The following is a 24462-nucleotide window of genomic DNA, read 5'->3' as shown; positions in this document are numbered from 1 at the left end:
GAGGCGGGCTCGCAACCCTTATCTGCAGCTGGTAAGACGCGCGTCTGTCCAGTGCCACCCTAAAAGCACATGGCGGGAAGGCGGGAGGGAGCCGTCGCTAAGCAACAGCCAGAATGGATGGGTGTGTCTTCGCAGAGGGACTTATAAACGGCGTTGTCAGAAACACGCTTATTTATGTTACGCTGTATGAAAACGGCCATAAATTCTGCACATTAGCACTTATCGACTCAACACAGTGAGGGCATTTGTGTCTATGGGAAGATTTATTGATTTACAGTATTATCACATGAACACATTTGATGTAGAACAACAACAAGGAAGTCAGATCTACACCAAAAATGTTTTATTGTGCAAATTTCCTTACTGGTAGTGAAAAGAACTCTTATGAAATCTATTGCAAAAGCACATGATTGTGGAGAAATTAACTTTCGCAGCTGTCTGCTTGCTGCAGTTACACTTCCTGAATGAAACCAAAGGGAAACGACGGCACTGATTTCAACATGTCAGCAAATATGTATCTAAACAGATTCTGTTTAGGAAAAAGCAGCTAATCTGCATGCAAATGAATTCTCATACTCATTTGAACAAAGGCTTTAAAGTATGCAGTTTTTAAACGGCACCGTCATGAATTGTACCACCATAAAAAATGTCTTCTAATTCTTATTTTAACTTTACGTAAAATGTTATGCATGTTGTAACAATTATCCATGTTATTCCTGCAGTTTTAACATTTAACGTATTTTCTTTTTCTCCGAGGCTCTTTTGAAGTCCCATAATTCCATGCTGTTCTAGGATAATCCTCACAATGAGAATATCGACAAGATATCAGCCAACCAGCATTTAGGTCTGGTTATATCTAAATACACATATGACTGAATTTATGAGATTTATTACCGGTATTAGTGAGAGGCACCATGATGTAAGAATCTGTGCTGTGAGTGTGGTTCCTTAAGTGCAAGAACAATCGTTTTCGTACCACGTTTCACGCACTCTCGGAAGGAGGAGGAATATGTTCAGGCAGATTCTGTGCAGAAGCAGAATGGACTCCTCAATAGCAGGAGCAATAGTGACAAACCCTGAAGGAGCAGGAGAAATGTGCCCCCCCTCCCCCCCCCAACGCCCAACCTGCAGAGCAAAGCAATGCCAGACAGCCTTATCCTCCACCTGCCTGCTGCTCTGATGTCGCCGAGGTCTGAAGACGTTCAGCGTGGCTGAACCTGCAACGGGAGATTTCCCAGCTGGCTGTGAGCTGGAGGTGACGCCATGTTTTGCTGGCATTTCACGGTGGGATGCGTTGTGGGGGACGAGAGCAGGAGGGTTCCTCTAAATACAGAAGGAAGCATTTACATATTTCATGCGCATATTTCAAAGGGCAAGTTTGATTTCACGCTCTGTTGCACCGTAGCTCCTGGATAGCCAGCATTAGCGAGTTCGCCCTGTGAAACAGCCATAAACCACACTGAAAAATCACAGTCGGAATTTTGGAAACGGCTGACTTCACTGCCGACGATGAGCGTAGCGTACACCTTACTTATACAGCTTCATATGTTCTGGAGTAATACTTACTTTGCTGAAATTTGAACCAGCAGGCACCTATTACATTCTTAATACCTTAACCACTATGCTAGTGTATGCAAAAAGGATTTAGCTCAGGGGGGCAATCCGGGCTGGAACACACTGCCTGCATCACTGACCACAGTCTAGCAGTTGTACCTGGGACCATATGTTCTCTGTTTCTTGATTTGTGCTGTTGTGGGTTTTGGTTTCTTTTAGAGGTGCCTGCATTTGGCATGATAGTCTCTCAGCCTGGGCCGTCCGTGTGTGAAAACAGCCTATCGGAGGCTGCGGCTCACTGACCTCTATCTGCCTGAGTGCTTTTATTTAGCTTGAACGCCTGACGATATATATATATACATAAAAACACTACTCTGATAAATCGATGCACGTGTATCTCATTTATCATAGTAATTATCTGCCTTTGTTGGCATTGTGATTCTCACTGCAAAGGGGGAGGGGCCAGTGAGGTAATTAAGGCCCCTTTTCATGTCAGCAGCAGTAATTAAGAATGCTGGCAATTAAGCAAGGTTGGTAACCTTGATAATGAATGAGTATAGCTGTGCAAGTGAGCATTCTGCGGTCTAGCATGTTTCCGCTGCACTGTGGTAATGAATGACTATAGCTGTACATGCAAGTGTGCTGCGGTCTAGCATGTTTCTGCTGCACTTTAGTAATGAATGAGTATAGCTTTGCATGCAAGCGTGCTGCGGTGTAGCATCTCTCTGTGGTTTAGCATATGCTGCTCGTGAGAGCTTGCTACATTTCATGCTCCCTTCAATGACATAATACTCTTTATTACCCCCCAGGGCTTCATCGCCTCGGATGAATGAATGCGTGTTTTTCGGAGGGGAGGGGGGCTGTGTCCACAGTCAGCCCTCGTCCCTCCCCTGGGACCCTTTTATGTTCGCTCTAATTTTCTGCAGGTTTTGCCACGCTGGGATCTCAGACTCGCAGACATGGTGAGTCCCTTTCTCAAGCGCAGATAAGAAGGGCGCTTACACAGCCTGGCAGACGCCAGTGTAAACAGGAGGCATGGCTTCCTGCGGGAGGTGCCATTTTTAATGGGGCAGGACTGATTTGACCAACAGAGCAGAAGCAGGAAGCTCTTGACGCCTATAGCACCTTCAGCTGAAATGTCATCGGTCTATGATTCTCGACCCGTGGACAGTGTTGACAGGCTGAAGGCAGGGTGCCATTTTCTCAATAACAATTTAATGTTTAATTCAGTGAAAGTGTTTTGTCAGTAAAATGTAAGTCCCCCCCCCCCCACAGAAATGCTTCCCACATGTTTTAACTACAAGAAGAACTGCACCTCTGTCAGGTTCTGGACATGCAGTAACTTCTGGAAAGATACTCTGAAGTGAACTGATCCAAGTTGTAATCTGCCCCAACAACACTGCCACACCACTCGGCCCCCCATGAGTGCTCAGCACGTCTAATCTGCCTCTACAGGATGCCACACACATCCTGCAGCCTCTTTCAATCACTACAAGATGGCCGCTGGCTTCTGAATCGGTTTATCTGTAGCTAAATGAAAAATGACACAGAACTGAGGGAAAAATACAATACTATGTGAAAACAAGTAAAACAACGATCATAAGCTTTCTGAAAAAGGGCAGTGACTCTTTGGTCCATGTAATGCCAAGATGTGACCATAAAGAAGATGCGATCCCACTGATATCTTTTATCATGACCAAACAGTGACCATCACCTCACACTTTTCACCTCACTAGTCTCCCAGTTCCACACCAATACTTTCAAGATCACCCAGGTGAATGAGAGAGTTGTCTCCCTTCAACTTTGAGCCAAGGGACAGGCTCTGACCGCTGCCTGCGCGTATGCACTGAATACCAGTCCAGAGTCTCCTGTTTCTTGGAGACCTTGCATGGGATGCTGGAAACCGCCATCTGGGGACTTCATTGTTTTACTGACAAACACTTAAACTACAGAGAAACCTGGAAGGGTGTGATTGGTAGAAATGTCCTGCTCGATCTGAACCCGAGTGGTACACTGTTATTGGACATTGGACTTCTGTGTTAACCACAGATTGTCCTTAAGGAAGACAACGCTCAAACATGAGGGTGTTCATAAGTGCAGCCTAGATCTCAGCATGAATGATCATTCATATGCTCTGCTGTACAGAAGGAATTGAAAAGCAATCCCTAACACCATCCCTTCATTCCAGTCATTTTTCTCTAAGTAAGCTTCATTATAAGTATGCACTTTTACAAGTATGCTTCATTATAAGTATACTCCCTTCCAAGTATGCTTCATAATAAGTGCACTCAGCTTTAAGTATGCTTCATTATAATTAAGTCCATTAAATTAAGTTGCATTAAAATACAAAATACACTTTCTAAGCGCACTTGTAATATTTGGATCAACAACGAAACAGGAATATGTTAGCAAGTAAATGCTTCAGTCTCACAGCATGCAATGTCTTCGTTACTGTGTTTTACTCTGCCTTACTGTGTGACAACACCAAAGAACTCTGGCAAGGCGAAATGTGATAATGAGCCTTATTTTAAGAATATGAGGTGTGCATGAATATTTAACAGCATGGTATGCTAATGAGCAACCTAAAATAAAATGTAATTAATTCACTGGTTGTTGTAAAAAGTGTGAAACATTTTTGTGATGAGCTCTCCAAAGTGAATCACCAGCAGATTACAAATGTTCTGGAATGTTTATTGAACTGAAACTCATGGACTGAACCTTAGGAGATGAACTAAACATCCGCTGAAAATCATGGAACGAATCATCAGTGAAATGAACCTCAATGAACTGAACACTGCTCAGCTGAAAATCCATCCATCCATTTTCCAAACCGCTTATCCTACTGGGTCGCGGGGGTTCCGGAGCCTATCCTGGAAGCAATGGGCACGAGGCAGGGAACAACCCAGGATGGGGGGGCCAGCCCATCGCAGGGAACACTCACACAGCATTCAGTCACACATGCACACCTTTGCAGTTTAGCAACTCCAATTAGCCTCAGCATGTTTTTGGACTGTGGGGGGGAAACCGGAGTACCCGGAGGAAACCCCATGACGACATGGGGAGAACATGCAAACTCCACACACATGTGACCCAGGCGGAGACTCGAACCCAGGTCCCAGAGGTGTGAGGCAACAGTGCTAACCACTGCACCACCATGCCGCCCCCAGTGCTAAGCACTGCACCACCATGCCGCCCCATACAGTGCTAACCACTGCACCACCATGCCGCCCCATACAGTGCTAACCACTGCACCACCATGCCGCCCCATACAGTGCTAACCACTGCACCACCATGCCGCCCCATACAGTGCTAACCACTGCACCACCATGCCGCCCCATACAGTGCTAACCACTGCACCACCATGCCGCCCCCAGCTGAAAATCATTTCTGTTTTTTTCAAAAATTAAAAGTTCCAAAACAAGTCGACGCATCTCCAAATTCACGATTATTGTTCATACAATTAAATGCCTAATTCACTCCATTATCAGACCTGGTAACAAACTCACAGAGAATACACAAAGAATTCCGGACACACAAATACGGCTCACAGTGTGACCCTAATGACCAGCTGACTAACGTTGATGGCTGCCTATATTCAGCTCAAAGCTGTGTTTCCGATCGGCATATTTTCACTGCAAACTGTAAAACAAGCTTGTACATACTTTTTGAAAAAATATTTCATTTTCACTAGCAGGCCATACTTAAGTTGTACCAGCATTTAAATTTTTTTCTGGAATTGATTAAACATTTTCAGCAATGTAAGAAAAGGAAACACCCATAGCCAGGCATTACAATGTCTGCAAACACAGAGCTAAACAGCATAATTAGTACTTTAACTGTTAAATAATAATGACATAAATCATTTAATAATGACATTTTGAGAGCTTTTGAGTCAAATATTTTTTTCTAACCATAGTGTGTCATCCTCATAATCCTGACAAGAATAAGTTGTTAGAAGCCGGATGGATGGATGGATTCTGTGGTTATATGTCAAACATGGGCCAAAAGGCAGGAAATGTGCACCTGGACGTAGAATTGCCACCTAATGTTTTACGTAGCCATCTGAAACCTTTTTATTTTTACTTTTGAAAATCAATGGATGTTATTTCTCCTTGGCCAGTCGAACAGGCCAGATCAACAAGGTAAGCACTTTAGTATTAAACAGTTGGCTGACTCTCTCACAGGAGACACAAAGCCCACTCTGCCTCTTTGAACCCGGCTCTACACATGACCAGAAGCCATCTTGACTGCAGAGGCTGAACTGCCACTTGTTTGGCCATGAATAATTGCTGTATTCACTGCAGAATGACAATGGATGAATGCATGAAGACACTTCGGGGTAAGGATACCCTTAGTATTGTGTTCCAATACACATCATTTAAATCATAAACACTAGCCATAAATTTTATAGGCAAACACATCAATCCCACAAGACCTCACCTGTCAGGTTCTGGTTTAGAAAAGGATCATCACTCAAATGCACAAAGAAAACAAAGCTGAAATGCACAATAATTTCAATACCTTCTGTATATATGAAAAAAGGACCATTTGTGTCCATTCATATCCATTCTGACTGAAGGACGCTATCCCACTAAATCCCACCAAGTAAGATTACTTACATACATGTTTTCCCCTTTAAAACTTCAAGAAAAGCGGCATATCTAACAGAATTAACATGTCATTACAGGGCTTACGCCGAAGAGCCGAGCAGATTTTCTTAAAGGGGCGGCCCGGTTTTGGGGGGCAGGAATGTGGGTCACCGTTATATTTTTGTATGGATGTGAGGGGTGACATTAATCATGGTGTGTTTGCAAGCTTAAACGTCTCAGAAGCCTATTTTTAAACTGCTTTTCTTTATCTGCTTGGGAGTGAATGGTGCAGGCATGACACTGGAGCCCTCCCCAGAAAGACCCGCCTCCCTCCCCTGCTCCTCCACAGAGGGGCCCCCCCTCAGAGCCTTAATCGATCATATTTGTCAGTGTCAATGTTCCGGTTTATCTCTGTAGCCCAAATCGGCTCCCCCATCTCACAGCCATTCATCCTTTCCCTGTCCAACCACAAGCAGGATACAAAACCCCAGAGGGTGTGTGCTCAGTTATCGGCCCGAGACGCTCACAATACACACAATTACGGCATCCTAACCCAAGGAAACCCTCCTCTCATATTTAAGAGGATTAGGCATTCGCAAAACGGCGGGTCATCTTCAAAGTTATCAGAGTGACGTCCCCGTTCTGTAGCCCCACGTGATGACTGTGGAGTGCCAATAGGGCCAATAGGAAGTGATATTACTCACTGATCATCCAATAACAATGTCTATTCTCCATCGTGACGTAAACAGAAACGTGATTGGACGGAGCAGCTATGTAAGATTCAGCAGGTACTTGCCATTTCACGCTCAAGTGCAAATAGCATTTATCCTGATTAACAGGTGGACACATATACAAATAAACTCCCCAGGACAGATACAGGCAGATATTTTCCCCTGAACACCTGTGAGGAAGAAAACCAGCCTGGCAGTTGGGTAATATCCATCCCCTAGATGAAAGGTGTATGTGTGTGGGGGGGGGGGGGGGGGGATGCACGCATCCTAGAGTGAAGCACAGTGACTCACCATATGACACATTAAACCACCACCTGACACACTAAATATTCAGCTTCAGGGGCTCTGATTTTCACTGTTCACAATTAGCCGAAAGGGCGTCACTTTTGTTAACATAATGTAACAGCGTATGTACAGGGTATTGTTGCTGAATACTGGACATGAAACATTAACATAGCACGGCTGTCTACCATTAAAATAACCATGTTTTCAGATTTTCTCATTCATTATTAATGTCACCACCACTGGGAGGCGCCATGGAGCACGTGCCGCACTGCATGCCTCGCCTGTGCGCCACCAACATGGAGGCTCGGTCTATGTAAACCTCACAAAGGTAGAAGCACAGCCGGCCTGGGAGGCACAGACAGACGGATGGACGGACCGACTGAGTTTCTCCTTCTGTTACTGACATTATCACTTTGCGTCCTGGAGATGCATCACTCAGAACAACAGCGACCATGAAGCCTGTTCCCCAGGACCTACATGGGAGGTAGAGGAACTATCCCTGGTCTCTGCTTGAGAACAGGCACGTGTGGTGGGGGGGGGCGGGCTGCCTGTTCTAGCTAAACTATTTAATGTGAACTTGTGTGTGAGCTTTCGAGTCACCGAGTTTTCAACCTTTGAACACCTGCCCTTCAGAAGTCTCTGCTCTGCATCACGTTTTAAGCTTCCTCAAGCTCGTCAATAATCTTTGATCTCTGACACGGGGAGCAGCAGTTGCGACCTCTGCTGTCATGGGGCCGTCAATACGGGGCTCGCTCCCTGAGCGTGGCGTGTTCTCGACGACCCAGCTGTTGTGCCCCTGATCCTGAGAAGTTTCTCTGCGCTGGCTTCATGCCAGCGCCATGCGTCTGCAGGACACCACATCTCATTTAACATCTGAAACATATTGATCATGCGGCGACTGCTCATTTTGCTCATTCAGTCCTTCATAAAAACATGATTACGCCCCCATTACTGGGTAAGTCAAAGAGAAATAACCCTTCAGAAACCAGCGAGCGGAAATGAGCACCTAAACCGCAGAAATGAACCAAATAATCATGTCACTATTCGAGTTTGTTGATGCACATAATAACGAAGCCGTAACTACCTGCCAACACGTCGTCTGTCATACATGGAGTCTTCCCCCTTAACTTCTCACCAAGCACTGACCAGCCCCCTCACACGCCTCAACCATTCCCTTTAAAATGTTACCAAGAACTGACCAGTGGCCTCACACACCACAGCTCACATTCACAGAGAGCAGGACTCTGATCTCAGAGTCGCAAACCCCTTTTCCATAATAAAAATCCGATAAAAATTGATTTTTGCTGTTACTGATTCCACGGTGATTTACTTACAGAAAAGGAACCAGCAAAGCGGCCGAGGCAGCTGATGTGACCCACATGAAGCGAGGAGTGACAGTCGTCCCGGAACCCGGCGTTTTGGGCTTACCTGAGCCACGGCTGCCAGCAGGACTTGGCCGAGGAGAGGAATCCCTTTCCCTGCCTGTGGAAGAAAGTTGGTGCTCAGGCACAGCTGTGCAGCCTTCCTCCAGCAGAGGTCAGGAGAGCACCCTCGCTAGCGCACAGCACACACGCCAGCCGCAAAGATGCATGCATTGTTACCTGACTCGGATGAAGCATCTCACTGTACTGCGTCTGGTCCAGGAAGCTCAGCAGCCTACGAGACCCCCCTGGCTCTGGGGGAAGCGGCTAAACGTCTCTAGGGAAAGTGCCGTAAACATGTCTGAGAGCGGCACGCGGCGGCTGCAGCCAGCAGAGCTCAGCCTCACTCCGTACCAAGGTGTCACTAACTGCTTCTGCACACCCTGCCTCTCATTGGCTCGCCTTTCGCTCATCAGCTGCCGATGCTGAGGTCTTAAAGAAACAACGCACCCCCCCAGCGGCCGGGGAAGGGAGTGCGCTCACGACAAGTAATTACAGCTCAGACGTGCCCACAGGACAGCACTCAATTATTCATGAGGTCACACTGGAAAGGCACAAAGAAAGAGGGTGTCCGTGTGCTGAAGATGTGAGGAGGAAGAGAGGGAGCGGTGGTGAGATCCGCGGGGATCACACTCAAACGCTGGCAGGTCAATGAGAGACACGCTGAGAGCAGTCACAGAGGACTCCCGGTACTCTCACAGGCGGCGTTCCCCATTAACATACTGCAGACAGCAGCCAATCACGTAGCAGGTGCCCCCCTCCCCCCTCCCCGAGCTCATAACGAAGGCAGATCTGTCACAGGTTAGAACAATAACTGCAGGCAGTGCATACAAAGCATGATGCTTCGTGATGAATTCCTGCCGTGTCTCATTCAGCCTGTGCCATTAGCTCCCCATCCACCACCATTTCTGAATATTCAGAATTGTGCATTTTTCAGGCCACAAATTGAACTTCAAAAGCATTAAATCGGCCGGAGTAAAGCTGCATTCCAATATGTAATTTATGTATTATTATTGAACTTAATCTGTCCTTTATATTCAGTGATAATTATCTTTTTTTTGTCAAGGTGCTGCATTTGCTTCAATTGCTACTTTACACTCTGAGAATTATATTCATATTATAGCACCAAAGCATACTGGGAAAATGTAAATAGCCCTTGCTTGGGTAATTGAAAATACTTGTTGTGTTTCTGAATCTCATGCATGCCCATGCCATTGCCATGCATGAACGCTGCCCGGTCCTGGCGCGTCTTTAGCCATCGAATAAATTACCCACCGTGTGTGAACCTTACTGTCGGCCGATTGACATCCCTGTGTTTGCCTGTAGCGTGTGCTTGGTGGTCACCTGATGCCTGCTTTACTTCTTTTATGGTCTGAATAAAAGGGCGATGTTTCCCCTTAAAACCTTCTTGTTTCTTGCTGCTGCCCAATGCCTCAGTCTGCCAGACCTCACAATATGAACATTGACATCAATCTTACCCATATCTCAGGCAATATTCATATGCGCTCAGAGTAAGAGAAGCGGTCGGCCTGTGGAATGAGCAAGCGAGCAGGGAAATGACTACACCTGCTTTGCTGGGAGTTATACGGGGGCTCCTGCCTGATGGTGATGGATTACATCTCCCTGGGACACCTGTGTTACTTCAAATATTTATGATGAATTGGTTTGGGCACTTGATAAATTGACCCCCCCCTCTGCAGGTGTGGTCCCCACTCTGTTTCCTGAGCTTCCTTGACAAAGTTTGCAAAAACAAACACGGTTCTCTTTCTGTGAAAACATGCTAGAAGTGGTGCCGTTCATTTCCGCCTTGAGTGCAGCCTCGTCGTTTAAAAAGCACAGCTCCGCGGATGAACACGTGCTGGTCACTAATAATCTCATTCTGCGCAATTCCCTAATTAACATGCGCAATTCCTTAAATGAACCAGCGCGGTTTCCTGTTTAAACAGGCTAGTTCCATAAATAACACATGCCTCTCCTTGGCAGCAGAGAAGCAGCTGTGTTCCTGGCTGTAGCCCGCGGGCCGCCGTTAATGCGCCTGCCTCGTTTAAGTGGCTGCTCTTACGGTAAGTACAGGAAAAAGGCCGCTTCTCCGGACCTGCTGAGAGACACCAGTCGCGCTGAACTTCATACATCGGCATTGAGCGTCGTTCCATATGCGCCGAACCAAAGGATTCTGGGAAAATGGCTTCAAAGAGTCAGCGGCTTCAGAGGCGGCCGACCTCGGCCTGCCGTCCCCGCTTTGAGACGCCTCAAAGAGAGCAGGAGCGCAGAATCACAGGCAGAGCGCCGCCTGGAGCACATCTGTCACGCTGACAGCTAGGATGATCACGCACTCATGGTGAGACAGCCAGGGCCTGTTCTCCCAGCACAAACAGCTGGCGTCCCTCTATCATGAATAAGTATGCCCCCCCCCGCCGCCCCAACAAACCCCACCTGCTCCTGCCTTTCCTTTTCTACCGTCTTCCAGCATGTTTGTCATGTGTTGTCTGAGAGATTTACTGTGTTTGTTCCTGCGAACCGCTCCCTATCCATTACCAACCTGCCTGCTTTGTCTGCATTTTGTCAAACCGCAAACCAATCGTCAGAGTGTAGGAAGCACGTTACCCATAGCTACCCTGCATGCACAGAGAGAGCTTCTCGTGTGGTGAACGTGGACTGGAGCGCATATGATGTGGAGGTCGGGGCCACTCTCCTCTGTCTGGTACCTCGCGACCGTCTCCTAGCTGGACTCCTGTCGCAGATCCGAGAGCAGAACTGCAGCATGCTCACCTCCGCCGTTTTGCCTCGGTGACCGATAACGGCGCATACAACCCAGCGTTAGAGGATCCATGAACGTGAAAATTAAATGGGAAAATGGACCATTCTGCACTGTGTGCGGCTGTGCGGTACCATGGACTGGCAGAGGTGACAAGCCACCCAGCCTCGTGGCGAGGAGGCGGAGCCAGGGGGGAGCGAGTACGAGAGCTGGCAGGTCACCATCCCTAACCCAAACCTTCCAGCGAGTTATCACCACCATGTGCCTAATATTATTTCAAAATGAAAAGAAGATCATGCATCCCCTGGCGGTTCGGTAATACCCCTGGCGGTTCGTTAATACCCCTGAAGTAAAAGCACTGGTGCCTCACAGTGAAGCTGTGTGCTGATCTTCCTATTCACCTTACCAGGAAGTTCGGATCCATCAGCCGTGACGCTGTTTCGGAGAACCTGATCAAATGTGCTGTCTGTGTGGGACACATCAACAGCATCTTGTGTCTCAGCGCCACCTGCTGGACAGGAGCAGGGTGTCCAGGTGGGGGCATTACTGACCCTCCATATGAGGACATTGACTGGCCCCTGCCTGCCTTTCATCTCCAGCGTGACTGGAGGAACAATTAGGCTTCACACAGCAACGGACTGGGGGAGGAGGTGCAGGAGAAAGGCCGTGGACTGAGAAGGAGGCGCAGAAGCAGGGCCACGGACTGGGAGGGGGCGTGTGGGAACAGAGCCGTGGACTGAGGAGGAGGTGAAGCAGATCCGCAAAGAATGAAGAATCATCATTTGATGCTGGTATGAATTAAATAATCTGTGGCCCCGTGTGGCCCTCAGGCCCCGTGTGGCCTGGAATCTATCAGCACTGCTCTCTGTCAGAAAAACAAGCAGCCCTGCTGCCATGCAGCTTTGCCGAGCTCTGTACCATAATTTACACAGCAGGTTGGTGTCTCTGAACATTATTGACCTTATTGACCTCATTCTGACCTTTTTCCATCCCATGTTGCTTCTGACTGTCAGCAGGCAGTCCAGTGTAAAAGTGTGTGTGACATTTTTAAGTATACATACTTGCAAATTATCTTGAAATTGTCTTACATGTGCCGAGGCACACCCACCAAGACGAAGTCCCTTGTATAACATGCTGGGCCAATAAAAATCTTTCCAACTGTAATTCTGATGTGCGAGATCCCTCAATGAAGGGCGGAGCCTTTTTCTGACATCGTTTGCATTTTCAGCTACTGACTGGCTGCTCGGAATCAGCAGGGATGCCAGTTGTAGACATTTTCTGACAAACCCCAAATCAGATTGTGACCCAGGCAGCCCTTGTAGCTATGCAACACAAAATCCATGTTATATTTTTGGCAGAATCCCTACAAGAGTATTTCTCCTCTCCAAAGAGATATCAGTATGAAATATTATATTTCTATATAATATACAGATTGTTGCTATAGGCTGAGTATTCACAAGCATGTCACAGCAACGGACTGTAAATATTTTTTTATGCTAAATGCAACGCAGTATAAACTTCAGCAGAGTATAAATCGAGGTTAGCGTTCTGTGTGATTTATCTGAGGTTGATTAGAAAACTCTGGTTTCGCGCTGTGGGGCGTTTGGGAGGCGAATAGCTGCCCTCTAAATGTGACAAAGTCACACGGAGGCGGGCGACACTACAGACGGTAACGGGCAACGCGCTGGTGCTGGCGATCACTCAAGCACACGTCACTGCGTCTCCCAGTGGTGCCACACAGCTGAGATCTCCACGCTTCCATCCATCATTTTAATAGTTTCCTGAGATTTGCAGCTGCTGATTTGGGTTTAAAGTCTTAATCCCAGTTTGCCGAACTGTTTCTGTCCACAATAGACACATTAAAATATTCACTGACGAGTTTGCATCTTTCATAAATCATTTATATGAGAAAATATAAGAAAAATTATCCTTGCAGGCTTCATGAAGATATATTGCATTTTGATTATACAAAATGACATTAAGCCACATTAAGCCATATTAAGCTCAGAGACACAATGCGTACATCAGTGCAGTATTAGAACTGTGGATTTGCCAGCTAGCTGTTTGTTTGTCCGAATAATAAGTTTTCGCCCTGAAATTTTGGCTAAACATGCACAGATCAGACAGGGGATGATGGCTAATCGAGATACGCGGTTTTCATTTTCCAGAGAAACAGTCCGAGATACAGACAGGCTCAGCACTACGCAGGAGCTCAGAGAGGATGAAGAAGTTGTCTCAGCAGTGAAGAAAATACTGGAAAAGTGGAAACTCGGGGAGAGGCCAAAGCAGAAGGACGGCTGGAGTCCAGGCATCCAGATCCAGGCTGAAATCTCAGAGCATCACACCAGCTGCGAGACATGAGAGCTGAGGCACAGTGGCCAACTAATGACCACCAAACCCGGCTTCCCCCCACCCGCCAGGAGGGCCGCCACCGTCTCTCTTTAAACATCCGGCAAAAAACAGGCATTAGAAAGCGCTGACCATCTCAGCGAGCGGCTAGACAGCAGACAGAACGCCCAGGGCAGGGAAAGCAGACAGGCGGCAGCATTACTTGCACAACACTGTCGAAATTCGATTCAGCAATGCTGTCAGTCTGACGACTCCTAGCTGTGTAAAAATCCGCAGGAGATGATAAAACGGCAGCTAATTATCATTTTCTCCAGTGCAGGCATGTCCCAGCTTCCGTGGAGATGCATTATCCGTTTAATTGCCTGTCACGAGATAACAATGGCGTGCATTTTAACGCCAGCGTGCGGTGAGACCCCATCCCCAAATAGGAGGTGCTGGCAAGGCGAGGCATCGTCCGCTCATCTGAGCACGTATTCGGCAACAGTTTCCGCGCCTGTGGCCGCCCAATCGAGTGGAAAGACAGGCAAAGTGCTACATTCATATTGGCCGACTACAAGCTGGTCACTTTCACGACGGCCAAATGTTGAGATGCGTCAAGTTATGGATCTGAACAAGCGTCCAGCACTCATGAATTTAGTCTTCGGTTATGGATGGAGAAATAAAGAAAATATGATCATTAGAACATCTAAATTAGGTTCCTACCTTCCTTACCATGCACGCATCCATCCATCCATCTGTGGAATCATCCACTTTGTCTAGCCTTTGTTAGGGTAACAGCGGGATGCTTTATAGCTTAGTGTTACGCTATTTACAATATTAGGTGCTTCTGATTTGCAATGTGGTAAATATTATCTGTAATCGTAAACTCAATGATTCATCAGATACAGACTGGATACAAATATTCAGATTTTTTGCCTCAAACGTTTCGTGTCGTATTGTGAAACTGGACGGACTAATCGTGCTGCTCAAAAATGCTTTATTTGAATAAGAATAAAATGATAATGCCCCAAAACTGCACAGTCTGCACAACCACGAAGCCTCCCAAAGCACAGAGAGGCTAACAGCTCATGCTGGCTCAAATAAACAGAAGAACGTGGGGAATGCGTGCAGTGTACAGTATATGCTGTACATCAGACCTGGCTGCGGGTCTACATTCATCCCATGAGAGCCGTATCCTGAATATTTCACGGGCTCTAATTCGGTATGTTGTACGAAATCCCAGCTTCAATAAATATTCAAGGCGATGGCAGCAGATTCTGACGAGCTGGGAGAAGGCGACAGCGAAGTGAGCCGAGGGTGTGCTGCTTCACGTTTCGGCTAAACGTGCAGTCGGTGAATCAGCCGGCCGCCTCACAGCGCACTTACACGCCAGCTTTCCGGAGCTTTCCCCCTCTATACACCTATATACTGACATGGGTTTAAAATATGGTAATTTATTCAAGACGTTTCCTGAGTTTTTATTAACCTTATAATAATGTTTCTCTTCCACAAAAATTTCAGCAAAAAGTTCTGACCTGAATTTTGAGCAAAGGTCAAATACCGCATTCATTTTCTCCACACAACTCACAGGTATTAATGAACAATCTGGGTTTCACACACACTAGGTCTGAACTCATTTCAGCCTGCAGTTTTAATGTCCTTTAAAACAACTACAGCTTTCTAAGATTAAGTTCATTGTAAATGCTCGTTCCATTATTAAACACTCATATTATTCAGTACTTAAATTCTTATGATTTTTAAGCACATTCTGTGTAAAACAGCAATAGCATGAAGGCACTGCAATAAATCAAAGTTATTAATGCCAACATAGTTCTAGAATAAAGAATAATCTGTATGCACGTCTGTAAATGGGAATATAGCATTAAAATTAAGTCTTAATATGAATTCATCACAAAAATGTCATCTGTCTGGCAGTGTCTCATAACGTGTGTCATTTTGTCACTAGCCTGTGTCACACTAATTTGAGCCAGAGCCCAACTGCTGTACTGAAACCAGTCTATGACCCAATAAGTGACACATCATCCTTGAGCAACTTGGCAGCACAGGGCACATGGCATGTAGTTCTCTGTTCGAGTCAAGACAGCTACATGTCACTCAGAGATATGCCACTCAGAGAGAGAGAGAGAGATACATGTCACTCGGACAGAGACAGCTACATGTCACTCAGACAGAGACAGCTACATGTCACTCAGACAGAGACAGCTACATGTCACTCAGAGATATGCCACAGAGAGAGAGAGCTACATGTCACTCAGACAGAGACAGCTACATGTCACTCAGAGATATGTCACTCAGACAGAGAGAAATACATGTCACTCAGAAATACATGTCACTCAGAGATATGCCACTCAGAGAGAGAGAGAGATACATGCCACTCGGACAGAGAGCTACACGTCACTCAGAGATATGTCACTCAGACAGAGAGAAATACATGTCACTCAGAAATACATGTCACTCAGCGATATGCCACTCAGAGAGAGAGAGATACATGCCACTCGGACAGAGAGCTACATGTCACTCAGAGATATGCCACTCAGAGAGAGAGAGCTACATGTCACTCAGAGATATGTCACTCAGAGAGAGAGAAATACATGTCACTCAGAGATATGCCACTCAGACAGAGAGAGATACATGCCACTCAGACAGAGAGCTACATGTCACTCAGAGATATGCCACTCAGACAGAGAGAGATACATGCCACTCGGAGCTACATGCTACTCACATAATTACAGATGATACTGATAAACCTGGAAAGTCACACAAATCGAGGCGCGCTGGCCAGGCGCTGGTGATTCCCATGTATGACACGTTCTACATTTTAAGGAATTTCTACATAAAGTGTTAGTAGCGGGTACGCTACTCCCACCTGCTGTAGCACTCCGTCAGTGTCTCCGAGCACTAATACCGAAGCAGTCTCTGCTCTACCTTCCTTTGTCTGCATTCCCTTCCGCAGACAGCTCCTGAAAACCAGTCCACTCACAGCAGAGATGCTGGAAGAGAACGATGTTTCACCGATAGTTTCTTCAAGTAAAGTAAAACTGTATTTATAAAACCCCTTTCACAGACCAAGTCACAAAGTACAGAAAGATAATAAGGAAACACTACAACAGACACAGCAAACAGAAGATTAAAAAGATAAACTGGCATTCCAATAGACAGTAAACACAACAAACAACAAAAGTGAGCACATGGGTTCCCACAGGCTAGTCTAAACAAATCACATATTTTTTAAGGGAGTCAATAGTATCAGCCACCAGCAAAGCAGGAGGAAGGCCGTTCCACCTTTTCAGCACAAAAGTGGTGGGGACCCCACTCCAAAGCCATCTTAAGACCAGGATCAATGCATTGCCGTTCTGTAATGTTTAATTTCTCGCACAAAAGAGCATAAATGACTGAAGATCTATGTGCAGAATGATCATGAGATAATATAATATCTGTTGTCACCTTGTGTTCCAGACCAGTGGCCCTACAAGCTCAGTCCAATGACATCTGTGAGCAGTCTGCAGGAGAAAGATTTAAGGATGTGCTCTAAACTGCCTGCATGTACAACTGTCCGGAATCCCAAAGGATTGCTTCATCTTGACCTGTCATTGTCGGCAAAGATGCATTCCTGCAATGGCATGTGGTCTAGAATAAAGGTAAATGACTAATGTGCGAAGTCTGAAGTGACGCCCACACATCTCCTCCATGAAAGCAGGTGGTGTGCAAGGAGTCAGCAGGCTGAACTGCACTCTGAGCCCGGGGTGCCCAGCCCTCTGGGACTCTGCTCCGTGAGTCTGAGCACTAGGGAACACTGCATGCCCTGCTGAGAAGTCACATGATCCAGGAACTGCCCATAGTGCTAAGCCACATCACAGCAGCTGCTCTACACAGCACACACTTCACCATGGACTAGACCAGCGTCACACGGTGGACACACCGGGACGGTCAGGACCCCAGAAGGGTCCACATCACACAGCCAGGCTCCCTGCAGGCCATCAGGGCATGTTCATCTCTCATCTGGCTTTATGAAACCCTTGCCTTTGAATGTGTGTGTCACTTATTTCATCCCCTGTCCCTGTGTCACTGAATGCACTGCCCAACTCCAGTACCTATCAGACTTTCAGCCCATGGACAATAACTCCTCTATCTACAGACAATTAGGATATTTCATTCCACACGAGCAATAAAAGGCCCCTCCGTCGATATCCGGAATTCATAGTATTTCAAACCAACATGGTGATTAAGTGGGGGAGAGTGAATCTGTGATAAAAGGATAATAAGTATTTTATTGTTGTCGTCATTATCCTGGTATTTCTTATTCATACCTAGTTGATGATATAAACCATTCATCGAGCTAATTTTGGTTACATGTCAAGCATATGCGACTGCGCTTTCCACATATTAGGCAGATGCTTTTATTCAAAGCGATGTACATTTTAGAAAACAGGATCAGACAATCCCTAAGTGCTGCTCCGGCGCCCAACGGCCTGCTGGTGATGGGCACAGAGACCGAACCCAGAGAGTCACACATTTAAAACTATTCAGTCCTTCTATTTTACAGCTAGCTTACTCTGTCATTGTTTATGATATTGTGGCTGGTTAATATTCATGAATTATTCATTCAGAGCCCATTCTCATCACACAGGGAATGAAATCTGGCGGAACCTGTTAATTGAGGCCACAGTGTCTAGAATACATCGCATAAATATAAAATATATAACACATAAATACATCTAGTGTTTGTGGACAAGCATCTATCCATCCACCCATCCATCCATTCATCCATCCATCCATCTTCTAACCACTTATCCCAGTCAGGGTCATGGGAGGGGGGGGCAGCAAAAGGCAGAAAGCTTGGTGCACCCCAGATTAATGCCAATATATGTGTACATGTAACGTTAAAGTTCTCTATAAAAACAGACAATATAAGGAAAAGGGCGTAATATACTATATATACTGGATGAATCAAGAATAGAATGTTACCTTGAATATTCTCACAGATGGCATTTCAGACTCATTTGCATCTGACATTATAAAAGTTATCTCAGCCAAACCTGTTCAACATGCTTATGCAATATGTTCTTCCTGCTCTGCTGCAATTCTTTGATGACTTTACTTCACTACTTCACTGACTACTGCACTGTTAACTTTACTCCACTACTCTGCAGACTGTACTCTGCTGTTAACTTTACTCCACTGCTTTGCTGACTGAATTACTCCATCATTCGTGTGACTTTACTCCATATTCTCTTTTATCCGCTGCTCACTTAATTTTCTACATATTTCGTTTTGCTCAGACTTCATATCACAAGTTTATTTTTTCGTTTTTTTCTGTATACTCTCTAAATTAGGCAGCCTTACCTTTGATTCTAGGCTCCTTACAAGCGCGTGGAAGTCATACCGAAATACCTCTGCAATAACAACGCCTATATGTGCCACCCGTATCTGCAATCAGTCTGGCCAATTGATTTGGTCTTTCCTATCAATTCTTTCAGGGTTGGACATGAACCAAAATTAGCATGCACAGTGTACAGTACATCTGAAAGCAACAGCCAACACAAAAGCTCCATGCTTAATACCATGGAATTATACACAAAGTAATCAAAACGCTCAACAAGCTAAAACGACAAAAATCTTAGTGAGACATGATCCAAAAATGATTAACATAGGGACCGAATCCCTGACGCAGAACACGCTGTATTAACAACGTAATTGCATTTTCTAATGGAATATGACTGTCTCTATATTCTTTTGACTTTAATTAGTGTAATTGATAACGGTTATGGAGCTCTCTGACATTTTAATCATGCAGACATATATTTTGCTGTCAGAATGGAAAATTAAAAACAACTAGGAGGTATTTTACTTACCATTACAGAAGGAAGTAAATTAAACAAGCAAACAACTAATGACTTTGACTACGTTGTCAGACGGAGGGGACAGATTTGAATGCTAGCGGAGGAGCATTAGCGTGTGAATGGGGCGTTCTGCGCTGTCTGTCCGCTGACGGGGTAGCATTGCCTGCCGCATCGGGAATGTAAGATAGTCGGTCCTCTCTGAATGCCCACGGATCGCTTGTGTCACGGTTTACACGAGAATGTTAATGAGAACAAAGGAAGCTGGGTGATATTTGCACAAAAACATAATGACGGCTAGTCCATGTGCGGCACACCGCGATATTCATGATGCGCTTCACTGTTATACTGTCATGTATCACCAGCAGAACATAACTTCATTGTGACACAATATTGTGACGTAATCTAATTGCATGAGTGGGCAGCTCAAAACATCAGATTCACCTGTGGCTTGACATCACTGCAGAAAATCACCCTTCAACACCAGCAGAGGTAAAAATCAGTTTCTTTTTAGCACTTTAAGTGGTTTGCCTTAATTAAATGTGATTCATCATAGCGTAGGCCTGGAATTCCTTCCAGGGTGTAACCCAGTCTTGTGCCCTGTGCTACTTGGGAAATAAACCAGGGACCTCCTTATCCCCACCAGGATACGTGGTTAGGAGGTGGATGCATGGATCATGACGTTGGTGATCTTTCTTAATTAAACTAGTCTTGTACGCAAATACTGTCCACTCGCTCATTAATTTGCGGGCATCCAGACCAAGTCGTTTGTTACACATAATATGCATGGGAAAACGATCTTGAAATATCCAGCTATGTTAACAGAATGGATCCATACGCATAGGATGTAAATATGAGGAATCCATACCTAGATGTGTTTACGATACGGTTAGCCGATAATAATTATGGATAATTATAGTCAGCTCTGTCATGCCACACGCACAATTATGTTATGACACATCTTCAACTTACCAAGAACCATCAGTAAGCTCTCAGAAAAATGCTTTTTCATTTCAGGATTTTGTCAGAATCAGAGGTTGTCCTATTATCATGCTTAATGACCTTTTTTTTTTAAAAAAAATAATAATAATTCTGGGTGTTTAGATTTCCAGCGAAAAGGCCCGACTTCCGTGTCCAAAGAGGCCGCCTACAGGACCAACGCATCGCCATGAAATTTGGCACTTTCGTTAAAAAAGAACTCCGCTCTACTCCAGCCGTATATGCTACATTTAGCCGTAAAATTCAGGGATTTTCAACCTGTCGGCATATGGGGAAATGTGTCCGTAGCCAAAGGTTTTCACTGAGGAAAAAACACTGTATGCACTACGCCTTTTGGTAAAAAAAACAAACTTTTTTTTTATCAAAACGTCAGTCATATTTCGCCATGGTTATGAAACCTGGTAAAAACTATATATAACAATAAATGTAATCCATTTGGATCCTTAAATCCCTTATAATGGATTAATGTAACACGGCTAGGAGCAAGCTGATTACACACCCAGATCTCTTACCTGAAATAAATTCATTTTAAATATAACGTGTGTAGTCGCATCAACAGCCTTAAACAAACACATACACATATAATGCGACAGCTGCACAGTCCGTTTTCTACCTTAACAACAACTGCTCATGTCGCAGTATCAACTTGCGCTGTACTGCAGGAATCCGGAAAAATATGAAGTTATGCGCTAAATTAGCTGTTATAACGTAAGGTACCTGGCCATCATGACATGAAGGAAAACCCCCTTAAATCATGGGTACATAAAGTTTAAAAATAACAGAATCATAAAGGGTTTGGTGTCTATTCATTTGCTATTTTATGATTTTACTGCCGGTGTTGTGTTCACATTTTTCTTGTTAAATGAAACAAAATAAAAAGCGGGTGTGAGCAGTAAGCGAGAAGCCAAGTTTCTTCCCTAAATCAGCTGCCACGGAATAACCAGGAATAACACATGAAGACCCGCGATAACCACAAGGGAGGCGGCGCGGAAAACTTTCAGTCTGCAAATAAGACGGTGATGGGGAAGCAGCGCAATAACAGAGATGCGCGGCACATCCCGTTAGACCTTTGGAGGGGAAGCCCAGGGGAGCGATGGGACGTCGGTGTCTTACAATAACAGAGATGCACGGTACGTCCCGTTAGACCTTTAGAGAGGAAGCCTACAGGGGAGCGATGGGGCGCCGGTGTGTTACAATAACAGAGATGCACGGTACGTCCCGTTAGACCTTTGGAGGGGAAGCCCAGGGGAGCGATGGGACGCCGGTGTGTTACAATAACAGAGATGCACGGTACGTCCCGTTAGACCTTTGGAGGGGAAGCCCAGGGGAGCGATGCGGTGCCGATACATTATAATAACAAAGATGCATAGTACGTCCCGTTAGACCTTTGGAGGGGTAGCCCAGGGGAGAAATGTGGCGCCGATATATTATAATAGCAGTGAAGCACGGCACGTCCCGTTAGACCTTTGGAGGGGAAGCCCAGGGGAGCGATGCGGTGCCGATACATTATAATAACAAAGATGTATAGTACGTACCGTTAGACCATTAGACAGCAGAGGTCCGTCGGAACTCCTCGCCAAATACCTGCTGGTACGGTGGCAGCCGGCGAAGGGCTGCTGAGATGTCAGGCAGTCGACACATAGCGCTGCGATGGGCGCATCTTCGCGGCGGACGCTGCCTCCTGTCCGCTGATGGAGCCTCAGAGGTTGCCAGATCGTGCGGAGCGAGCCGCCTTCATGAAGGCTGCGTCCGCAGCGCCGGAGACCGTAATAATCGCCTTGCAGACGGCGGGCTTTGATGGTTATGGACGAAGACAACACGGGCCGTCATGAAGTTCACGTTAGCGCTGCCATTTTTGTCTGCCTGGTTCCCATTGCCGCTTCTGTGTATTAGAGCAACGCGCCGCGATCAGCCAACGTGCATGAAGCAGCGCACCCTCCTCCACTTGTGCTTAGATGCACTTAATGATCACTACGTCCTTTCTGCCGCATAAACATCTGCCAGAATCAATAAATGTCACTGTAAACTTGAGAAAATTAATATCAGGACAGCTACATTGAGACCGGGTTCCCAGTTCCACGCAGCTGCTCGTCATAAACGTCACTCTCCTGTTTTGTCTTTTTGGGCATTAAACTAAGAATTAAAATGCAGAACTGACAATAATCATAAGCGCCCGTGTGTGTTAGGTTTCTTTTATAATTATTAGTTAAAGAATTTATTAATGTAATTGTTTTCTTGTTTGATAGAGACAGTGGTAGTGGTAGTTAAAAGGTCCCATGGTGAAACCCGAAGGGATGCCGGGACACCCACTGGTAGTGGGTGGGGGGGTCAGTCCGGCGTGTTCACACTGTCATATGCGGCAGCAACGGCTGCTCAGCTGCCCGCTGTTAATCACTGCATTAAGCCGGATGCCTTAAAGGGCAGATACATTTTACAACATTTTGCAGATGGTTTGGGTAATAATGTGCATTAACTCGTTGTTAATTGCTGACACCAATGATCTGTTAATCTCCATTAAGTCCCATAAAACCATAACCGTGTGTGTAATTAACTTTTAAAAGCTGTTTCTGGAAAAACTCAATATTAGGTTCTTCAAAACCGTGTGATTTTGTGAGTTTGGTGTTTCCCGTTTTTATTTCGATGCACTGTTAACAGTTTCGTGAAAGATATTACGAACATACGGAGAAATCGACACGATAAACTTAAAGCATTAACACCGGACATATTTCACCACACCTGTTCCTGACTGCTAATCAGGTAATTGGGCCTGGTCTGTGTCCAAACCAGCGGCAATTACCTCTCAGCCTCATTTAAACAGAGTAGTGAGCAGCACTTATGCTTTCATCCGGAATAATCGTACTCCTTTTGTTCATAACTTTAGTTTTGGGTCGTATGCTATTATCACGTGAACTATTCTTATTCCTACAAAAGAGAGGCATCACTACACCCAGCAGTTCCAGTAGCCTGTGTAAAAAGAGAGAATAATAATGTCATTAAAATTTAGCCTGCTCTCTAAAAATACACATTAGCACCCAAGCATCTTTTACAAACAAATATTGTATCTGTGGAGTACACGCTGCCCTGAATTCACGAGGGGGTGGGGGATTCGCCCCAGGGGGATATATGTATAAAAACTTAATCTGTGTTTACGGACACAAGTCAGTCCAAATCGGTCCTGCCACAATTAACGCGTGATATCACAAGGCGAATCTGGGTAAACGCGACTGATATAGTACAACACAACGCAGAATTGCACTTGCATTTGGGCTGTTTTCAGTCGGACATAAAAGCAGTACGCGAACTATACCGCCATGTGGTGTTATGGAGAAACACTACTTGCACGTAAAAAACAGCCATCCAAGCTAATGACAGTAAAGTTCAAATCGTGAACGGATCCTTATTTTGCAGTGGTTCTTTTAGTGTATCGATCAAAACGGTTTTCAAATCTAAAAACTGAACTTTTTGTACATCCACGCATTGCATAGGTCAAAGTCTTAGATTCTAAAAATATATGATAAATAATCATATTAAAACACAGCAGCGTTTTTCAGTTAACTTACATTTGCTTTTCGTAGACTGTCTGTAGCCATGTTGCCTAAACAATGCACCTCCGCATACCTTAATACTTAATATTTGTGCTACGCGCATACCCGGCTGCATGGTGGCTGTGGCTCACTACTCGCGACGAATAACGTCCAAAACGACGCTTCATGAACCATTTGTTATATTTTTTGACCCCACTAGATTGTGCTTTCTTTTCCAAAAACAAATAAGAAAAGGCTCAAAGTAAACCAACAGCACCATCTTGTGGGGGCAGCAAATACAGTAAATGGTTCATGAAGCATCGTTTTGGCCATCACTTCTCCCGTCTCCGCAACTGAGAAGTTAGCGAGTTCGACACGTTCTTTTGAAGCGATTACTATGCAATTCTCCTGACACTCA

The 24462-nt window shown here is 45.4% G+C and overlaps 1 protein-coding gene across 3 annotated transcripts in view; it reads right to left on the bottom strand.

Annotated features, from left to right (window-relative positions):
• mgat4c (mgat4 family member C) overlaps positions 1 to 24462 on the bottom strand; it is a 74108-nt gene that overhangs the window by 49047 nt on the left and 599 nt on the right. Inside the window, exons 1-2 of one of the 3 annotated variants that reach the window (XM_049015563.1) lie at positions 8761 to 8940; positions 8588 to 8641 (exon numbers count right to left, since the gene is read on the bottom strand). The gene's annotated coding sequence lies outside the window, so the exon portion shown is untranslated. Of the gene's footprint in view, positions 1 to 8587; positions 8642 to 8760; positions 8941 to 22055; positions 22628 to 24462 lie in introns of those variants that run through there. The other 2 variants (XM_049015544.1, XM_049015553.1) reach the window with 2 other exon arrangements.

The sequence above is a fragment of the Brienomyrus brachyistius genome, chromosome 1 (genome assembly GCF_023856365.1).
Source record: "Brienomyrus brachyistius isolate T26 chromosome 1, BBRACH_0.4, whole genome shotgun sequence".
In the NCBI taxonomy this organism is placed as follows: domain Eukaryota; kingdom Metazoa; phylum Chordata; class Actinopteri; order Osteoglossiformes; family Mormyridae; genus Brienomyrus; species Brienomyrus brachyistius.
Note: the sequence above shows the minus strand (reverse complement) of the source record. Positions and strands in the feature narration are given on the sequence as shown.